The sequence below is a fragment of the Erinaceus europaeus genome, chromosome 18 (assembly GCF_950295315.1).
Source record: "Erinaceus europaeus chromosome 18, mEriEur2.1, whole genome shotgun sequence".
Classification (NCBI taxonomy): domain Eukaryota; kingdom Metazoa; phylum Chordata; class Mammalia; order Eulipotyphla; family Erinaceidae; genus Erinaceus; species Erinaceus europaeus.
The window spans coordinates 20,781,456-20,802,230 of NC_080179.1; the positions used below are offsets into that span (position 1 = coordinate 20,781,456).

At 40.0% G+C, this 20,775-nt stretch overlaps 1 protein-coding gene across 1 annotated transcript in view; it reads right to left on the reverse strand.

The window, feature by feature from the left end:
• The window catches only part of MYO3B (myosin IIIB), a 508,363-nt gene that overhangs the window by 199,460 nt on the left and 288,128 nt on the right, over positions 1-20,775 (reverse strand). The window lies entirely within an intron of this gene.

The window sequence follows — 20,775 nt, forward strand, 5'->3', positions numbered from 1 at the left end:
AGTGACACCCTCTACCCATTCTCCCCACTCTCAGTGTTTTACAGGACAATGGCTAGAATACTTCAAAGTACTTGCAGCAACAAGGAAGTTGCAAGAAGGACTTTAAGTCAGTAATGAGGAAATATTAGTTCTAAACAGACTCTGCTTCAAACTAACAGACAGGAAAAATAAGATCCAAGAGGAGAAAACTGTTTCTAAGAAATTTAACTGAATCCCAGAACAAAGCACAGAGATATTTATAGGCATACAAAAATATCCAGCACCTAAAAAGATAAAGATTGACAATGCTTGGCATCCAGTCAAAGATTACCAGGCAGGCAGGAGAATATGACCCAGAATGGGGGGGGGGGGGGGGGCGGGCATCAACTAACTGAAATTGATCCAGAAGTGACACAGATGTTAAAATTAACAGAGGACATTAAAACAGCTATTTTAACTGTATTCCATATGTTCCAAAATTTAGAGACACAGAAGATAAGAAAAAAGATATAAAAAAGGAATTTAAACTACAATGTGAGAAAAAATAACATACAATATAATTAGCAGCAATTGAGACATTCCACAAAAAGATCAGTGAATTTAAAAGCACACCAATATAATTAATACAAAATAAAATATGTAGAAAAGGGGAATTTAAAAATGGAAAGTACACCAGTGAACTGTGGGAGAACTTCAGTTGACCTCAATATATGGTGTTTGGGCCCCAGAGGGGAAAGAAAAGGAGACAAACATTTTCTGAGGAAATAATGACTAAAAATTTTCCAAATTTGCTGAAAATTACAAGATAACAATACCAAAATATTTAATAAGGTACAAGCGTGTGTGTGCGCACACACACACACCTTGACAAAAACTATACCAAAGGACATTATAATCAGATTGCTCACAGTCATAGAGAAAAAAAATTGTAAAGCAACCAGAGAAAAAGGCAAGTTACATATAGAGAAAAAAGATAACTATGACAGCATAGCTCTTAATAGGAACAAGACAAGCCAGAAAATAGTAGAACAAAACCTTTAAAATACTAAAGAACGCGGACTAGAAACCTGGAGGTAAATAAATAAGAGTTAAAAAAAATAAAATACTAAAGAAAAAAAAGAATTCTATATCTAGTAAAAATACCTTTCAAAAACAAAGTTCAAAGAAAGACTTCCACCCAAAGAAATACAAAAATTGGGACTGGGGTATGGCTCTCTTGTGGCTCACATGTTACTGGTCAGTAGGATCTGGGTTTGAACCCCTGTTTCACACAGGGGTGTTCTTACAGGAGGCTAGCTTCACGAGTCATGGAGCTGTGCTAAGGTGTCTCTCCTCTTTCTTTCTGCCTCTCACCCATTATCAGGGGTTTTATTTTTAAATACAAGAACTGAAAAAAATTTATTGCCACATGACCTATATAATAAGAGATGTTAAATGAAGTCCATCCATTCTGAAGATAGAAAATAATCGCCAATTGGAAACATGAGTTTACCACGCAGGGGAGACAGCATAATGATTCATAATGCAAAAGACTCTTATGACTTTAGGCTCCAAAGTTCCAGGTTCAATCCCCAGCATTACCATATCCAGAGCTGAGCAGTGCTCTGGTCTCTCTCTGTCTCATTAAAACAAAACAAGTAAAGTCTTTTTTATTTGTTTGCTTGTTTTAAAGAAACATGAGGATACCTATAAGAATGTAGAGTACCAGAGGATAGCTGTGCTGATAAATATATAAGAAGTATTTTTCGTTATTTAAATATCTTTAAAATATACTTGACTGTCTAAACAAAAGCAACAGTAATGTGATATAGAGTTTATTATGTATAGATAATACAAAATATGGTCACATAACAAGCAGTATAAACATAGTAACAACAGGATAAAAGTCAGAAGAGAAGTCAAAATAAAACACCGTAAGATTACTGTTTGTGAAGGGATGTAATATGACTTGAAGATTGGTCAGCTCTAGCTGAAGATGTAGACTTTGAATCAGAAGCAACCCATAAAATAATAAAACAGAGCTACAGCAACAGAAAAGATGGAAATAAAATTATACAGAATATGTAATAAAGACTAAAGAAGCTGAAGGCAAGTGGTCCAGGAGGTGGCACAGTGGATAAAGCATTGGATTCTCAAGCATGAGGTCCTGAGTTCAATCCCCGGCAGCACATGTACCAGAGCGATATCTGGTTCTCTCTCTCCTCCTATCTTTCTCATGAATAAATAAATGAAATCTTAAAAAAAAAAAAAAAGAATTTGAAGGAGAAGAAAATGAAGAAAGAACAAATGAGAAAAACAAGGAACAAAAAGTAAAATGATAGAGTGAACTTAATATGGTAACAACAATGTTAAATAAAATGGTCAGAATATCACAATTTTCAGACTGGTTAAGAAAGTACATTACAATGATCTATTGCGTACAAAACATAAAAATAAAAAAGTTAAAAGTAAAAGAAAGTGGGGCCAGAAAGTGGTGCATTTGGTTAAGCACATGTGTTACTGTACTTCAGGATCCGGGTTCAGGCCCCTGCTCCCCACCTGCAGGCGAAAAGTTTCACAAGTGGTGAAACAGGGCTGCAGGTGTCTCTCTGTCTCCTGCGTTTTCTCTATCTCCTTCTCCCTTCTCAAAGTCTGGCTGTCTCTATCCAATAATAAATAAATAAATTTAAAATATTTTTTAATAAAGTAAAAGAAATGAGGTTGGGTGGTAGTGCAGCGGGTTAAGCGCAGGTGGCACTAAATGCATAAGAATCAGCATAAGGATCCCGGTTCGAGCCCCCAGAGGCGTCGCTTCACAGGCGGTGAAGCAGGTCTGCAGGTGTCTATCTTTCTTCCCCCCTCTATGTCTTCCCCTCCTCTTTTCATTTCTCTCTGTCCTATCCAACAACGATGACAACAATAATAACTACAACAATAAAACAACAAGGGCAACAAAAAGGAATAAATATTTTAAAATGTATATATATAATATATATTTAAAAAATGAACATAAAATCTATCAAAATTTGTAGGATACTATCAACACAGAAGATAAAGAGAAAGGTATACATACCACTGAATACTTCCAATTGAAAAGAATTGTATCAAATACATGAGTTCAGTTTTGCTGTGAGGTGGGAAAAGAAAAGTGTCTGAAACTGCAGGTAGATAGAAGACTGGTAATAACTAAGATCAGAGCGAAGCATTAATGAAACAGAAAATAGACCAACTATGACTGAAATGCAAAGCTGGTTCTTTCAGGTTAATGAAATCATACTCTCTCATCATACAGATCAGATGAAAAAGAGAAAGAAGACAAAACCATCAATAGGGCCTATAGGTCCTACAGATGCTAAGAAGATAAAAAGAGAATATTATTGGCAACTTTGTCATGTGAACAAGTTAAAAGAGGAAAAGCACATAGTCTTAATAAATGAGAAAAGGGAACAAACTATAACATTCAATCCTGTTAAAAGTAAAACAAAGGGAGTTGGGCGGTAGCGCAGCGGGTTAAGTGCACATGGTGCAAAAACCGGCGTAAGGATCCCAGTTCAAGCCCCCGGCTCCCCACCTGCAGGGGAGTCGCTTCACAGGCGGTGAAGCAGGTCTGCAGGTGTCTATCTTTCTCTCGCCCTCTCTGTCTTCCCTTCCTCTCTCCATTTCTCTCTGTCCTGTCCAACAACGACAACATCAACAACAATAATAAAAAACAACAAGGGCAACAAACAGGAAATAAATAAATAAATATTTTTAAAAAGTAAAACAAAACCTCTCAATAGGCTCATGGTACAATGAACTTGATTTTAAAATAAGCATCTCTGAAAAACTTGTAACAAACATATCTAATAGTGAAAGAGCAAATAATGTCTCATGAAGCTTTGGAACAAATCAAAGATGTCCGCTCTCACCACTTCTTTTAAACATTGTACCAATGCAAGAAAGAAAAGGCACCTACATAAAAAAGAAGTGGAATTGTCTTAATTATAGAAGATTACAGATTATCTATATATAGAATCCAGTGGAATCTACAAGTCTTCCAGAAGTAATTCATGTGTTTAGCAAGGTTGTAGGATAAAGACTAGTACAATACTATAGTATTTCTAAAAGCTGGGAACAACCACTTGGAACTTAAAATTGAAAACAATAATCTATGTGATATTAAAAACACAACTTACATATAGATAAATATGACAGACATGCAAGACCTGTGTACTGGGAACTATAGAACAGTGGTTAAGAAAACGTAAAGACGCTAAATAGATACTATGTTTATTAGTTAGAAGAATTAGTATTATTAACATTAAAGTTAAACAAAATACCCTTCATAATGTGGGTAGGTCTCATTTGACCAGTTAAAAGATTGGATAGAAAATGAGAAATGGGGAGTCGGGCTGTAGCGCAGTGGGTTAAGCGCAGGTGGCGCAAAGCACAAGGACCGGTGTAAGGATCGGGGTTCGAGCCCCGGCTCCCCACCTGCAGGGAAGTCGCTTCACAGGCGGTGAAGCAGGTCTGCAGGTGTCTATCTTTCTCTCCCCCTCTCAGTCTTCCCCTCCTCTCTCCATTTCTCTCTGTCCTATCCAACAATGACAACAACAATAATAACTACAACAATAGAAAAAACAACAAGGGCAACAAAAAGGGAATAAATAAATATTTTTTAAAAAATGAGAAATGTTACACATGAACCAACTACTGTTGACTATAAACCATTAACCCCTCAATGAAAAAAAAATTTTTTTTAAAGACTGAATAGAAAGGATTATTTCCTGACAAGGAAGAATTTTTGCCTACAGACTGCCTTTGGACACATAACTGCAACATCTATTCCTTTTTTAAAAAATTTTTTAAAATTTATTCATTAGATATAGTGAGAGAAATTGAGAGGAAGGGGGAGGTCCCTGTGCAGATGGGGACCAGGGGCTTGAACCTGTAATGTAAGTGCTTAACCAGGTGTGCCACCACCTGGCTCCCAACATCTATTCCGAATGTAACATTCAACTTGCCAACCTGCCCTGCAGATTTCTGACTTGCATTAGAATCTCTTGAACCAATTCTTTAAGAGAAAAATTTGTCTAGATAGATTAGATATCTATCTACCTATCTATCTCTCTATATATATGTACATATGTACCTGTTGATCTGTTTCTTTGGACAACCCTAATAATATAGTCCTGGTTCCTTTTTATTATGATTTAGACACTGACTAGAGATAGAACTAACATAATGATGCAAACATTGTGCAAAGCCTTGAGTTTGGTACAAGGTGATCTCTTAGTTTCTTTTGCTATCATGCCTTTTTTTGGTCACTCAATTCCCTATAGATATTAGGGGGGGTTTGTTTGTTTGTTTGTTATTACTGTACATAAGGGATCAAGGACGTTCCAGATCAGTTTTTCATCCTTATGCTCACAAACAGAACAACCTGCTCAGTGTCAAAACTGTCCATGTCTGGGCATTGCCACAGGACCGTCTGTGAAAGGAACTGTTATAGTCATCTAATAATCAGATTTTACAGGGAAGATCAATTTACCAACATGAATTATCAAATGAATTTTTATTCATTTCCCTCTGTATAAGGGAAAATCCAGAGAGAGGCTTACCACCCTTTATTTTATATAAGCCTATGCTGCTTGAACTTTTCCTTTGAATTGATAAGATCTGCCTGGTTGTCTCATGTCATACGAAAAAATAGTTCTTTAAATACATTCATCTTTATATTTATCTGCAATTTGTGACTTTTACCTCTTCAGAAAGTATTTATTTATTTATTTTTAATTTTTTTTATTGATGGGGTTAATGCTGTGCAGTGCAATTACTGACACATGCATACAACTTCATTACATAAATGTTTTCTTCCACTCCTTCCTCCCCTCTCCCCAGAGTCCTTTGCTTTGGTGCAATACACCATGTCCAGTCCATGTTTCACTTTGTGCTCCCCCTTCCTGTTCCTACTTTAAGTCCCACTAATAAGTGAGATCATTTGCTATTCATCCTTCTCTTCAGAAAATAATATTTTAACAACAGGGAGAAAGAGGTACAAAAATCCAGACTATAGAGATTGAAGCCGAAGAAGCATAAACACAGGGCAAGTTGAGGCCATCAGTCCTTGTACTTATGTAAATACCCTGCTACTCAGCAGTCTTAAAAGGCCTCAGAGGGGGAGTCAGGCGGTAGTGCAGCGGGTTAAGTGCAGGTGGCGCCAAACGCAAGGACCGGTGAAAGGATCCCGGTTCGACGACCCCCCCCCCCCTCCCCACCTGCAGGGGAGTCGCTTCACAGGCGGTGAAGCAGGTCTGCAGGTGTCTGTCTTTCTCTCCCCCTCTCTGTCTTCTCCTCTTCTCTCCATTTCTCTCTGTCCTAGCCAACAACAATGACATCGATAATAACTACAATAAAACAACAAGGGCAACAAAAGGGAATACATGAATAAATATTAAAAAAAATTTTTTTTAAGTCTTTAAAAGGCCTCAGAAACCTGCCTGTTAGGCTCAGAAACCTTGGGAGTGGACATAATGGTTAGGGAACTCTATTCACACTGGTACTTACTAAGAAAGCTGAACATTTCCAAAGTGATCACACCAATTTATACTCTTAACACACAGAATGTGAGTCCCATTGTTCTACCTAGAGTAATCCAAGGAATTGTTAGATTTATTATTCCCCAAATCAATATAAAATATTATCACTTGTGGTATTAATTTGTATTTCCTTAATTACTAGTTAAACTAATTCTTTCCTTTGATTTTCAATGGAGTCCTCTAATAATGAATTTAATTTTGTGGACATTATTCAATGTATGGACACTTCATAAATATAATTTCTTTATATTTTTTCCTAATGATTGCCCATGCTCCTGAAAGGGAAGAAGAAAAAAGAGAGACCTGGGATCCGGGAGATAGCACAGTGGTTTATGCACAAGATTTTCATGTCTGAGACTGCAAGGTCCCAAGTTCAATGCCTACTGCCATAATAAACCACAGCTAACCAGTGCTCTGCTTTTAAAAAGAGAACAGCCTGAGAAACATTTGTCTTATATAAAAATTGTCTTAGTACTGGAGACTGATTACAGTCTTTGTTACCCCAAACATTCTGAATTCACTTTTTTGTTTGTTTGTTCAGTATATTCCTGCATTTTTACATTATTTGGGAAGGATTTGCATGTTTTAAATACACTTCTGAAATCCCACCCAATAATGAATGAGCTCTGCTTTGATTCACCCCTCTAGCTTGAGCTTCTCACTCAAAGACATGCAAACCATCTGTACTGCTTAAGGGTACAACCCTAAGTCAATAGTAAGACTTCATAAAACTATTTATGCAAAAATTTTCCCTAAAATCCTTCAGCAAATACTTCTTTTAGGACAGATTATTTATCCCATATAGCTTTAGGGCTTTGTTCTCATTTATCACCTCCTAAATTAAATTGGCTTTTCATTTCCATCATCCTAATTTGTTCATTAAATGAAACTTTATTTAGGACCTATTGAAATACTGGACACTGGTGGAAGCAACAGAATGATGTGCATGGACAAAGTGAACCATGTCTTTGCTCTCGTAAAATTTACTTTAAAAAAAAATTTTTATTTATTATTTATTTATTCCCTTTTTGTTGTCCTTGTTGTAGTTATTATTTTGATGTCGTTGTTGTTGGATAGGACAGAGAGAAATGGAGAGAGGAGGGGAAGACAGAGAGGGGGAGAGAAAGATAAACACCTGCAGACCTGCTTCACCGCCTGTGAAGCGACTCCTCTGCAGGTGGAGAGCCGGGGGCTCAAACCCGGATCCTTACGCAGGTCCTTGCTCTTTGCGCCACGTGCGCTTAATCCGCTGCGCTACAGCCTGGAATTCACATTTTTAGAAGGGGAGGGGAAGAAAGGTTAGACAAGCTTATGAAGGAAATCATTTTGGGCAGGTATACATGGCATGAAGAATTATATGTGAGTCATGGGAAGGGATTTGTGAGTATAATTTCGACTGTATTTTGATGGGCAAGTCTGTGCAAACAGGATAATGAGGAACTCAAGTCGTGTTATAAAAGGAACTTCTTGAAGAGGTTGGGGCATTAAGTTTAGAAACAAAATGACGTCACAGGATCTTTTAGGGCGAAATAGTTCTCTTCTCACTTAAGGGTCCCTGAATGAGTCTGAAAATCAGACTGTGAGGGATTAACAGAAGAGTTTACTAATTTATTTCTTGCTTTATGTGACACAAGAGCCATTATAAGGAAATCCAAGTATTTTTGTGCTAAGTTTGATGAAGAATAGAGAGCTACAGATACAACAGGAGTGGTCCAGGAGCTGGCGCAGTGGGTAAAGCTTTGGACTCTTAAGCATGCCTGAGGTCATGCACCTGCCAGCACATGCACCAGAGTAATGTCTGGCTCTTTCTGTCTCCTCCTATCTTTCACATTAATAAATAAATAAAATGTTTAAAGGGGGGGGGCGTCAGGCGGTCGCGCAGCCGGTTAAGCACACATGGGGCGAAGTGCAAGGACCAGCGAAAGGGTCCCGGTACAAGCCCCCGGCTCTCCACCTGCAGGGGGGTCACTTCACAGGCGGTGAAGCAGGTCTGCAGGTATCTGTTTTTCTCTCCCCCTCTGTCTTCCCCTCCTCTCTCCATTTTTCTCTGTCCTATCTAACAACGACGACATCATCAACAATAACCACAACAGTAAATAAACTAGGGCCACAAAAGGGAAAATAAATAAATCATATTTAAAAAAATTTTTTTAAAAAAGTACAATAGGACAAAGACATAAGCTAAGTATAGCAAATGGGGCAAATTTACCAAGGCCTGCTCATTCATATTCTTCTCTGGGTCCACTTATTTTTAGAGATAAGGATGCTCCATTACTCTGGTATTGAAAAGAAACTTCTCACAGGAGCGTTGTTTTAGGACCAACTTCAGGAAAGTCAGCAAGTTCTTTGTGCACAGGCCATTGTGGTGACAGTATACCGGTGACCATGCATGGAAATCCCAGCCCAATCCCAGTACTTGGTGACAGAGCATGCAGTGATCTGCGCAGGCGCATGGTGGGTTGTGGGCGGATCCAGTCTGTGCTGGTGTACAAAGCATTGTGGGTGGATTGAACAGACTTAAAAATACAGCCAGAAGTCCATTCTCTTTGGTTGCTGCTTCATCTTGGCAGAGATGCTGCAGGTATCGTCCATGACTACTTCTCCTGGGAAATGAACATGTGTGACTGCTAGCTGGTAAACTTTTTTTTTCTACATTTATTTATTCCCTTTTGTTGACCTTGCTGTTTTATTGTTGTAGTTATTATTGTTGTTATTGATGTCATTGTTGGATAGGGCAGAGAGGAATGGAGAGAGGAGGGGAAGACAGAGAGGGGAGAGAAAGATAGACACCTGCAGACCTGCTTTACCGCTTGTGAAGCGACTCCCCTGCAGGTGGGGAGCCGGGGATTCGAACTGGGATCTTGATGCCTGTCCTTGCGCTTTGCACCACATCTGCTTAACCCTCTGCGCTACCGCCCAACTCCTGCCGATAAACTTTTAAGACCCCTCTACAGCCATGAGCAATCTATACCTCAGTTGATAATTGTCTATCTTATGAGACTAAACGTTTGATAACTATACTCAGACTTTATGGACCTAGCGTACTCTTAACCCCTGGTGATAATTGCTTATTTTGCCTTTTACCTAATAAAACCTTGTATTGTTTAAACCTGTTCCCAGCTCCCTGCTGCGAATCCTTTTATGTGCAGCAGCTCCCCAAACCCTTTTTAAGCTAATTTACAACAGGCCATTTGTTACATTCTTTCATACTAAAATATTCAATGTGCTATCATATTTGTGGGTATCTTGCACTATATCCCATAACTTGCTTGAACTTAACAGACTACCTGCATCAGAATTACCTGGAGATTTCATTAAAATATAGACTCATCCAATACCTTGGGTCCACCTGAATGTTAGCTGTCAGGCTCAGGCAAAAACTAGTAAAATCATGGGCTCCTTGGAATATACCTAAAATAGACCTGCTAGCTATTTCCAAAACGGAGACCCCAAATCTTCATCTGCTATATTCTTGCCTTTAGGTTCATGATTAGTCAACAATTTCTTCTGCTTTATATCTTAACTCTTTTTCAGCCACCAGGTTCCAGGTGCTATCATGATGCCAACCTGACTTCTCTGGGCAGATGACCCCACCAATGTGTCCTGGAGTCCTGCCTCTCCAGACCCCTGCCTCATTAGGGAAAGAGAGAGAGAGACTGGGAGTATGGATTGACCTGCCAATGCCCATGTTCAGCAGGGAAGCAATTACAGAAGCAAGACATTCTACCTTCTGCACTCCACAATGATCCTGGGTCTATGGTCCCAGAGGGATAAAGAATAGGAAAGTTTTCAAGGGAGGGGATGGGATGCAGAGTTCTGGTGGTGCAAATTGTACAGAATCATACCCCTCTTATCCTATGGGCTTGTCAATATTTCCATTTTATAAATAAAAATTTAAAAAAATATATAGACTCCTGGGGTCACAATTCCAGACACAAAGTTAGAATCTCTGCGATTGGGTAGGGGTAGATAGTGTAATGGTTATGCAAAGAGTCTCTCATGCCTGAGGCTACAAAGTCCCAGGTTAAATCCCCTGCACAACCATAATACTGGAGGTCAGGAATCCATATTATAATTTGTAGGGTGACTTTGACGCACTTCAGAGATTGAGAACCACTGACTGAGGAAAACATGAATTGTGACTGCTATCAAATGGAGAAAGGAGGTGGTTTACCTTTCTAAAGCCCAGAGATTATAAATGGATGCACAGAAACTTCTAAAGGATAGTTTTGGTGACAGAAAGAACTTGGAGATAGATATCTAAATGTATGGCATGAGCTACCTCAGGAACAAGAGAATGAATTCTTAACCTTAGAACTAAGAAGTAAATTGTCGGGAATCAGGCAGTAGCGCAGTGGGTTAAGCACAGGTGGCCACAAAGCGCAAGGACCAGCATAAAGATCCTGGTTTGAGCCCCCGGCTCCCCACCTGCAGGGGAGTCACTTCACAGGTGGTGAAGCAGGTCTGCAGGTGTCTGTCTTTCTCTCCCCCTCTTTTTCCCCCTCTTCTCTCCATTGCTCTCTGTCCTAACCAACAACAACGACACCAATAACAATAATGACTACAACAATAACGACAGGGGCAACAAAAGGGAAAATAGATAAATAAAAAAAATTTTTTTTAAAAAAGTAAATTATTAAGATCAAGAATGTTAATGAAGAAATTCTAGTTTCAACTAAATAGTTGTACTAGATGTCTCATTTTAAAAAATTTGATATGGGAGAGAGTTTCACATGAAAGACTGAAAAAGCCAGCACACTGGTAGATGGAGCACCTGAGCTCAGAAGTCCTGTGCTCTTACCAGCTGAGTTATTTCCCTGGTCACAGGATGACAATGGCCCATCCAGCCTTTTAGATTCCTTCCAGTAAAGATATGATGTTGATTTTTACCTTGACCTAGAGATTTACTTTTGTAACTTAAAAACTGATGTCGATCTTATTCCTGGCTACTCTCATATTTGATGAATTGGTAAATTTGCAACGATTTCCTATATAGGCTGTTTGGAATTCTCTGAGCATGATAGATACAATCTTTTATAGGGTATTCTCAAAGAGCCGTCTGCTGTCTAGTACCATCAGTGTCATTCGGAAACCTGTATTCCTCCTCCACATCAGAAATTCTAGAGCAAATTCAGCAATTTGTAATTTAACAAAGACCACAGAAGATGCTCAGGTGAGTTTAAAAAGTACTGACTCAAAGAAACAGAATTCCAGGGAGATGAAATGACTTACATAAGTCACAAAGACTATCAGCGGAAAGATCCATAATCTTATTTCTTTGTTAGGCTCAAATGACCTCTGGAGTTTCAGGAGCACATAATTTCCCCTTGAATAGGTTTACTGCTCAAAATTTTCCCTAGAGAGGTGCTCACACATGTTTAATACTTCAGGCATTAGTGTTTTTGAGCATTTCTGGTGAGCAGCTAGACACAATATTATTATCTACCAGAAGGGGAATGATTGAATAAGTTTCACTGATTTCAAAGTGAACACAACAATGTGTTCAAGCTATGGACCAATGTGGATTTATCTCGACTACATACCCTTAGATAGAAAAGCAAATTGCTTGGGGCCAGGTAGTGGCGCACCTGGTTGAGTGCACATGTTACAATGCACAAGGACCCAGGTTCAAGTCCGCAGTCCCCACCTGCAGGGGAAAAACTTCACGAGCGGTGAAGCAATGTTGTAGGTGTCTCTCTGTCTTTCTTCCTCTCTATCTCCCCTTCCCTTTTGATTTCCGGCTGTCTCTATCCAACAAATAAATAAAAAGATAATAAAAAACTTTAAAAAAGAAAAAAGAAAAGCAAATTGCTGGGCAGGGGAGCATAATGAGTATGCAAAAGACTTTCATGCCTAAGACTCTGAAGTCTAGGTTCAATCCCTGGCACTACCGTAAGCCAGAGCTGAGCAGTGTTCTGGTGTCACTCTGTCTCTGACTCTCTCATTAAAATAGAATAAAATTAAATATGGAGGCTGGGTGGTGAGGCACTCAGCTAAGCACACATACTACCATGCATGCTTAAGGGCCTGGGCTACCCCACACACACCCACAGGGGGTACAATTAACTAGCAGTTTAGTAGGTCTGCAGGTATCTATCTCTTTCCCTCTCAGTCTCAATTTCTCTCTGTCCTGTTAAATAAAAACAAGAAAAAAAGAAATGAAAAAAAACTGGCCTCAGGGAGAAGTTTCTAGTGCCAGCACTGAGCCCCAGCAATAACTCTGGTGGCAAAATAAAAATAAAATACTTTAAAAAAGAAAAGCAAGTTGCCAAGTGACATGAGAAGTGTGATTCAGGTTAAGCTAGAAATGCAGGGTCTTCCTTACCTTGTATGTGTGAGTATTTTCTGAAACACTAAAACTACTACTACTATTACTACTACTACCACTGCTACTACTACTAATAATAAAATTAATAGTTACTGTAAGAGGGACTATCATGGGGGAAGAACGTTACAAAATGGAATTAAGGATGTGGAAAGACTTTAGCCTTACGTAATATTAGGACAAAGTCAGAAGAAAAGGTATCCACCCATTATTTTTGCAATTAAAACTAGTTTAGGAACCAGGGACGTGACTCAGCAAGAAAGCACCAGGTTCAGAGGTGTGAAGAAGCCCTGAGCTCAATTTCCGAAACCACGAGAATAAATAAAATAAAATTTGGGCCAAGGAGGTGGCTCAGCAGCACAGCACATGCTACACATGCATGAGGCCCTGGGTTTGATCACTAGCATTCTATTCAAAGAAATCTCTATTTCAAACATTGTCATACTTGTCATGGTTTAATTCCAGTGGGCCCAAACCCTGAGGTTATATATTTAATGATCTGATTAACATGACTAAGTTTAACTGTCCCCAGCCATCTGGCAAAGAGTATTGACCCTTAGCCTATTTTAAAATATTCCTGAGTGACCCTGAATCTGTATTAGTGACCACCCAGATTGTCTTCTCAGATACCCCAAATGTGGAACAATTATTTGAACAATCCAAGCATATGATAATTTCCCCTTATGGGATAATAGAGTGAATTGAGCTGTTTTGGCTGCACAATTTGATAACTACCAGCAATTGCCCGTTTCCCTTTAGTGTGGATAAAAATACAGATCTAGTTTATTCAATTTTTCTCTTATATTTACCATAAGCCCCTTCATTTTAATTTGTTCCCTTTAGATTGGCTCACAGTAAAGACGGAACAGCTGGATACCATCTGCTACAAAAAAAAAAAAAAGCAATTATATTCATTATATCCTTAGGAAGACTCCTAAATTTGAACCTTGGAATAAGTCACATTGCTCAGTGCTGTTGGATTGTGAGAGCTCTGAGACTGTAAATTACTCTGAATTGAGTATTTATCAACATAACATTCGGCACATAAACAAAAGGCAGTAAATGTTTCTGATGCTGGTGTTCCATTTATTTATTTATTTATTTATTTATTTTAGTGAAGATGGGACCTAACTCATGTGAAATTACTGTGCTCCAGGTTGGGCTGCTGTTTTATTCAGATAAAAGGAAGGAAGAGATAGCACAGAGAGGCAGAAAGAAAAGGACATAGCACAACACCAGAGCTTCCTCCAGGGTCAGCAATTCCCATGTGGTGCTGGGGTTTGAACCTGGGTGTGGTGCATGACTAGGCATGTGCTCTAACCAGCAAGCGATCTTTTCTCTGGTTCCCTCAAAAGTTTTAAATAAGAAGGGAGGGATGGAAGGGGGGGAGAGGGGAGAGGAATATGAATACCAGGAATTAGAGATTAAAGTTCAGTTTGTTAAAAATTTAGTTTGTATAGAAAGTTAAACTTCACACTAGTAAAGTAAAATTAGTAAATTTTACTAAAGTAAAATTATTAATGTTTTTTTTTCTAATTGAATTATATAGATTCCACAATCAATATTTAGATGTGTTTCATATATTCTGGGGGGGGGTATTTGAATTCAGACGGACACTCATTTCACACCCTGATTCCGCCACATACTAGCTGTGCAATTTGAGTCAGTTTCCTCATTCATGGACCCCTGGGTCCATACTCCATAGGAAAGCGACCAGGTAGGGGTGGGGTGCGGAGCTCTGGTGGTGGGACTTGTACCCCTCTTATCCTATGGTCTTGTCAGTGTTTCCATTTTAAAAAAGTGGTCTAACGTCACTGATTGTGGAAGGTTATTTCCAGGATTAAATGAGGTTACATGTACAGCATAGCATGAACACTGCCATAAACAGACACTCAATATCATGAACTATATATATTTGATATTCCTATCCTTGCTTACCAAATCTTTTTGGCAAAAAATTATTTTCTTCTTCCCTGATCCAAAACTACACAGAAAAGTAGTTCGAACTTTTTCTTCTGAGTCATTCCTAAACCCTGGCTTAGGAAAGCAGAACATTCTAGAACAGGACGACAAAGAGGTCAGCTGCAGGTCTTGATTGGTTGATGGACTGAACTGTGGTTTGCTGAAGCACCATTTTGGGAATACTAAGGCCGCTAAACACCCTCCCCTCTCCCTCCCCCTAATCCTCCTCTCCCTCCTTCTTCCCCTCCCCTTCCTTCCTTCCTTCCTTCCTTCCTTCCTTCCTTCCTTCCTTCCTTCCTTCCTTCCTTTCTTTCTTTCTTTCTTTCTTTCTTTCTTTCTTTCTTTCTTTCTTTCCCTTGCCAGAGTACTGCTCAGCTCTGGTTTATGATGGTGCTGGAGATTGAACTTGGAGTCTCAAAAGAGTCTCAGGCATCAAAGTCATGGAAACTTGTTTTGATTGGAATCAACCCAGGATGCAAGGGCACTTGCCATCACTGGGCCAAAATACTTCCTTGAATTCTCCTTCCTCTTCCCTCTCTCTTCCCCTTTTTTGTTCATCAACCACCCCACCCCACCCCACCCCACCCCAAACACACACACTTTTTTTACTGTCTCATTGTTATCTTTATATAACATGTTATATACTCCAAATTTTGCCTTAAACAACAATGATGACATCAGTAACAACAACAATAATTACTACAACAACAATAAACATCAAGGGCAACAAAAGGGAAAATAAATAAATATAAAAAAAAATACTTTAAAGAAATCTCCAAGCAAGGACACAAATCTTAATCCATCAAGTGATTTTCAAAGCTGATCAGCCAATCTAAATTATCAGAGCGTCAGTTAAACAGATCACTTAAAAAAGATACTGTCTGGGAGTCGGTGGTGGCGCAAGCGGGTTAAACGCACGTGGCGCAAAGCACAAGGACCTGAGTAAGAATCTGGGTTCGAGCCCCCGGCTCCCCACCTGCAGGGGAGTTAAGTCGCTTCACAGGCGGTAAAGCAGGTCTGCAGGTTTCTATCTGTCTCTCACCCTCTCTGTCTTCCCCTCCTCTCTCCATTTCTCTCTGTCCTATCCAACAACAACGACATCAATAACTACAACAATGTTAAACAACAAGGGCAACAAAAAGGAAAATAAATAAATATAAAAAAATTTAAAAAGAGATATTGTCTAGCACCTTCAAAACATATTTCCTACATGCCAATCTTCCTCTGTGCTTCCATTTCTACATGGGGTCTTCCTTAAGCTTGTTGCCCACACTGCAGACTTTAGGAGAATTAGGAAAGATTCCTTTCACATATATTTATTTATTTATTTATTTTGTTGCCCTTGTTGTTTTGTTGTTGTAGTTATTATTGATGTCATTGTTGTTGGATAGGACAGAGAGAAATGGAGAGAGGAGGGGAAGACAGAGAGGGGGAGAGAAAGACAGACACCTGCAGACCTGCTTCACCACCTGTGAAGTGACTCCCCTGCAGGTGGGAAGCCGGGGGCTCGAACCGGGATCCTTCCGCTGGTCCTTGTGCTTAGTGCCACCTGCGCTTAACCTGCTGCGCTACCGACCGACTCCCCCTTTCACATATATTATGCATATCTCCACTACACCATTCAGGCTGAAAATTTAGAGCTACTAACTACAGAAGTGATTTTCCTGGTATTTGCGTAAGTGAAAACTGTCAGCAGTATGGGCTTTGTGAAAAAGGTAGGACCTCAAAAGAATTAGCTTTGGGATTGTGAGTCATCAAGAGTTATCGGCAAGATAAGGATGCTCAGCACAGGCAAGGCTAACTTGAACCCATCCCGCCTTCTTAGAATGGATGGAGTAGTCACAGAAATCCATCAACCTACAGTGACCTGGGAGACTGACACTACCACTTTTTAGAGAATCCTTGATTTCTTACTAGATCCCTGAATTATCATGCCTGTTATTTCTCCGCTGAACTATTTTTCTTAATTACTAAACACTATGTATTATTATATCAGAAATGTCAGAAATTCTGTGCTATCACTGTAGTTCTGTCTGCAGCCTTGAGGGGCTGCCTGGCTACAATCAGGGTAAACACATAGCAGGTCAAGAGGCCTCCAGGTTAACAGAGGCCTTTCCTGATAATTCCTGAATTTTGCCTACATCCTTGGAGTAAGCTCGGGATTTTTCAGAGGAAACATAGAACCTGATATAATCACTAGAATTGGAGATAACAAGTGTGTTAGAGTGGTTTAAATACCAGGAGAGAGATCACTGAATTATGCATGCTGTTTAAGATGTTTATGCATACCCTTAAGATGTTATACCTAACATAGCTGTATGCACAGATACCCAAGAAATAGGGGGGCAGTGAGCCCTGTTGAGAGACTAGGCAGAAAGACATCTGACAGAACCTTACTGTAAGATGTATGCCATGTGTCCTCCACTCCATGCCCCCTCTTTTCTTTCACTGCTAATGATGTAATGAAGTTTACGTCACAATCCTGAGATGTGAATGAAACTCATCACAAAACCAGCATCCAGAGAACCTGTGCTTGGTTTTTCGATACCACTTCTGAGAGGAATATAGGGAAGCTATTTTAGCTCTCTGATCTCAGCCTCCTCATCTATGAAGTGTCAAGGTTGGAATTGGTAACTTCCTAGAGCTTCTCCTTCCTCCCTTCCTCCCTTCCTCCCTTCCTTCCTCCCTTCCTCCCTTCCTCCCTTCCTCCCTTCCTCCCTCCCTTCCTCCCTTCCTTCCTTCCTTCCTTCCTCCCTTCCTTCCTCCCTTCCTCCCTTCCTCCCTTCCTCCCTCCCTTCCTCCCTTCCTCCCTTCTTTCCTTCCTCCCTTCCTCCCTTCCTCCCTTCCTTCCTCCCTTCCTCCCTTCCTCCCTTCCTCCCTCCCTTCCTCCCTTCCTCCCTTCTTTCCTTCCTCCCTTCCTCCCTTCCTCCCTCCCTCTCTCCCTCCCTTCCTTCCTCCCTTCCTCCCTCCCTCCCTCCCTCCCTTCCTCCCTTCCTCCTTTCCTCCCTTCCTCCCTTCCTCCCTTCCTCCCTTCCTCCCTTCCTTCCTCCCTCCCTCCCTTCCTTCCTTCCTTCCTTCCTCCCTCCCTCCCTTCCTTCCTTCCTTCCTTCCTTCCTTCCTCTTTCTCTCTCTTTCTTTCTTTCTTTCTCTCTTTCTTCCTTTCTTCCTAATAGGAAGGGTAATGGCTTATAGTACAGTTGTTGACTCTAGAAGCATAATTTCTTTTCTTTCTGTCACAGGTGTCTGCAAAGTACCCTGATCCCCTATCTCCTAAAACTTCTCAATGATACTATAAAGTCAAATTTGAAAAGTTCTTGTTTTTTAAATAATATTTTAAAAAACAGCAATTACAGAAGCCAGACCTTCCACCTTCTGCACCCCACAATAACCCTGGGTCCATGCTCCCAGAGGAATAAAGAATAGGAAAGCTTTTAAGGAAGGGGATGGGATGCAGAGCTTTGGTGGTGGGAACTGTGTGGAATTGTACCCCTCTTATCCTATGGTCTTGTCAATATTTCCATTTTATAAATAAATTTTTAAAGTTTCTTATTTATTTTTTTTAAAGTTCTTGTTTATTGCACAAAGCAAGATTACAAAGGCAAACTAATAGTCAAAAAAAAGAAAGAGGCCATCCGACATCTCACCTAAGGCATCAACGCACAGAGGAAGCATAAGTAACCTGCTCATAACAAAGCAATATAGAGGGGGGTCGGGCAGTGGTGCAGAGGGTTAAGCACACATGGAGCAAAGCGCAAGGACCAGTGTAAGGATCCTGGTTCAAGCCCCCAGCTCCCCACCTGCAAGGGGGGGGGGTCACTTCACAAGAGGTGAAGCAGGTCTGCAGGTGTCTATCCTTCTCTCCCCGTCTTCCCCTCCTCTCTTGATTTCTCTCTATCCTATCCAACAACAATGACATCAATAACAACAATAATAACCACAACAATGATAAAACAACAAGGACAGGAGTTGGGCTGTAGCGCAGCGGGTTAAACGCAGGTGGCGCAAAGCACAAGGACCGGCATAAGGATCCCGGTTCGAACCCCAGCTCCCCACCTGCAGGGGAGTCGCTTCAGAGGCGGTGAAGCAGGTCTGCAGGTGTCTATCTTTCTCTCCCCCTCTCTGTCTTCCCCTCCTCTCTCCATTTTCTCTCTGTCCTATCCAACAACGACAACAACAATAATAACTACAACAATAAAACAACAAGGGCAACAAAAGGGAATAAATAAAATAAATATAAAAAAATGAAGAAAAAAAACAACAAAGACAACAAAAGGGAAAATAAATAAATATTTTAAAAAAGCAATATAGAGTGAGAGAGAATGACAGAGAATGACAATGGCTCTTAAAGAGTTCTCCCAGAGAATGTCACCATGTCACTAACAACTGTCCCTTCAAGGGAAATAGGGAGACTGTTCACATAGACATACAACATATTTCATTCATGATGTTAAAGCTGCCCCTGAGTGTTACCTCCTAAGATGTCCCTTACTACTATGTAAACCAGTTTTTGTAGGGACCTGTTGATTCTATTGGCCTTGCTACACATGTACTAGCTTAATGGTGTGGTGCTATGTTAAGATCTATTTTACGTGGGGGCTTGGTAGTGGTACACTTGGCTGAGTGCACGTTACAGTGTGCAAGGGCCCAGGTTTGAGCCCCAGGTCCCCATCTGCAGGAGGAAAGTTTCACAAGTGGTGATGCACGCAGTACTACAAGTATCTCTCTGCCTCTCCTTCTCTCTCTTCTTCTTCTTCTCTTCTTCTCTTCTTCTTCTCTCTGTCCTATCCAACAACAATGACAGCCAATGACAACAACAATAATAAACAATGATAAACAACAATGGCAAAAAAGGGGGGGAAAAAGCCTCCAGGAGCAGTGGATTCATAGTGCTGGCATTGAGTCCCTGCGATAACCCTGGAGGGCAAAATGAAAAAATGAAAAAATGAAAAGATAAATAATTAAATAAATAAATAAAGGAAAGGTAAAAAAAATAGCCATTTGGGCGGTAGCGCAGCGGGTTAAGCCCACATAGTGCAAAGCTCAAGGACCTGAGTAAGGATCCCGGTTCGAGCCCCTGGCTCCCCACCTGCAGAGTCGATTCACAATCAGTGAAGCAGGTCTGCAGGTGACTATCTTTCTCTCCTCCTCTCTGTCTTCCCCTCCTCTCTCCATTTCTCTCTGTCCTATCCAACAACAACAACATCAATAACAACAACAATAACTACAACAATAAAACAACAAGGGCAACAAAAGGGAATAAATAAATATTAAAAAAAAAACATTGGGATCCGTGGATTCATTGTGCAGGCACCAAGCCCCAGTGATAACCCTAGTGACAATAAAAAATAAAATAAAATACACACACCTATTTTGTGTCAACCTCTTGTCAATGTGGCTACAGAATTAAGAAAAAGAAAGGAAATCCAGGAATGCCATCTCCTAGCTCCTGGAGGATCTGTCTTTACTGCTGACTATCCAGGACCAAAAATAAAAATATCTTTTGAAAAATGAAATTTGGATTTTAGTCTTTTTTGGCATGCCTGCATTTTCCTGTCATACCGATTTTTCTGTCAACTCCCTGCCTATGAGCCAGCACTAATCTTGGGGGCAATGCGAGAAACTATGTCTGTTGGAAACATGTGTAGGTATGTCCTCGTAGATGACCTCACGTTTTCATAGTGGTAATGGGTAATAATCATTGCACTTAGCAAGAGCTGCATGCTTAAATCTGCAAACGTGCTTTTTCATGCTAATGGAATTAAAGTGGTTAAAGAACTGTGTCTGTTCTTGCTAATACTACAGTCTTGAGAAAGAACCTGGGTGGGAAGGGATATGAAATGAATGGCTTGTGAAGAATTGGGAGTACTTATTTAAATTAACTAAATCCACTATTAATTCACCAGAAATTCTATTCATTAATAAATATTAAACTTATTTTTTGTGATAAGCATA